The 1,616-nt window shown below is 39.2% G+C and overlaps 1 non-coding gene across 1 annotated transcript; it reads left to right on the top strand.

Moving 5' to 3' along the window:
- The first annotated feature begins 1,228 nt into the window (after nt 1-1,228).
- Nucleotides 1,229-1,335, top strand: LOC136317965 (U6 spliceosomal RNA). The gene has a single exon (XR_010727953.1). It is a non-coding gene; the product is annotated as a U6 spliceosomal RNA (small nuclear RNA).
- The last annotated feature ends 281 nt before the right edge of the window (nt 1,336-1,616 follow it).

Genomic DNA, 1,616 nt, shown 5'->3' with positions numbered 1-1,616 from the left:
AGATAGACAGAAACAGACAGACAGGAACGAAGAGAGAGATGAGAAGCATCAATCATTAGTTTCTCGTTGTGCGTTGTGACTTCTTAGTTGTTCATTGATTGCTTTCTCATATGTGCCTTGACCGTGGGCCTTCAGCAGACCGAGTAACCCCTTGCCGGAGCCAGAGACCTTGGGTCCAAGCTGGTGAGCTTTTTTGCTCAAGCCAGATGAGTCCGCGCTCAAGCTGGCGACCTCGGGGTCTCGAACCTGGGTCCTTCCGCATCCCAGTCTGACGCTCTATCCACTGCGCCACCACCTGGTCAGGCGAACTCAAGTTTTATTCATCGTTAAATTCACACAACTCCTTATCACTGTCACTGCTTCCATCCATCAGCTTCTCATCATCTGTGTCTGATGATAAAACACTGCATTCATATATGGCCTCATTCTCAATTCCAACTATGGCATTTGAAATGCCATACTTCGACAACCCTGTGTAAGACACATCCATTTTTTAGACCCCATTTTAAAAAAAAAAAGTGCATCTTATACATGGGGAAAAGCAATAAAGAATGTGTGAGTGCTTCTTGAGACAAATCAGCAATATTTTACAAGGCCAGTACTCTGTTCAGTCAATGTTGGGTTAATCTCTTTAGACAAAAGTGGAGAAAATGCTTTTGCTGGCAAAAAAGAACTTCATCAAGATTTACGAGTTTAATGTCCACAGGTTTGTCAGGGTCTTTCATACATTCTCATTCCAACTTCCAGGAGTCCATTTCTTCCAAGTCAATGCCCTAACTTTAATAGCAGAAACGTTCAGGGGTTGAAGATTTCACTTCTGTTGTAACTCATCCACTATCAGAACAAAACGTGGAATTTGTTTTTCAGCAATATTAGCTTTAAGGTTATAAGACATAATGATTTATTTCAAGGAACATGGAAAATTTTAGGTCATTTATGAATGCTCTAGCAAGTAATTTGAATTCTTGGACTCATCTTTCTTTCCTCATTTTGTCCAGTGAAATCAGGAACAACCAACCAACATGTAATCAAAACTCTCCTAAAAAATGAAAACCTGATGCCAGAAAACTTCACTGTTGAATTCTACAAAAAAAAAAAAAAAAAATAGTCAACCATTCTGAAATGCTCTCAAAAAATGGAGGAGGAGGAAATACTTCCAAATTCATTTTACAAGGCCAGCATTATCCTGATATCCAAGCCAGATAAAGGTACCAAGAAAATAAAACTATTGCTCACTTTGGCAGCACATATACTAAAATTAGAATGATACAGAGATAATTAGCATGGCCCATGTGCAAGAATGACATGCTAATTTGTGAGGTGTTCCATATTACTACCTGAATACACAGTTTTCCAAAGAGGACAGACAGATGACCAATAGACATATGAAAAAAATGTTCAGTCACTAATCACCAGAGAAATGCAAATTGAGACCACTATGAGTTATCACTTCAGCCCTGTCAGAATGGCTATCAACAATAAATCAACAAAAACAAATGTTGGTGAGGATATGGAGAAAAAGGAACTTTCTCCCACTGTTTGTGGGAATGTAGATTGGTGCAGCCATTGTGGAAAGCAGCAGGGAGTTACAGCAAAAAATTAAAAGGAAGCTGTCT

The sequence above is a fragment of the Saccopteryx bilineata genome, chromosome X, assembly GCF_036850765.1.
Source record: "Saccopteryx bilineata isolate mSacBil1 chromosome X, mSacBil1_pri_phased_curated, whole genome shotgun sequence".
Classification (NCBI taxonomy): Eukaryota; Metazoa; Chordata; class Mammalia; order Chiroptera; family Emballonuridae; genus Saccopteryx; species Saccopteryx bilineata.
This window is presented reverse-complemented; position numbering and strand designations above follow the sequence as displayed.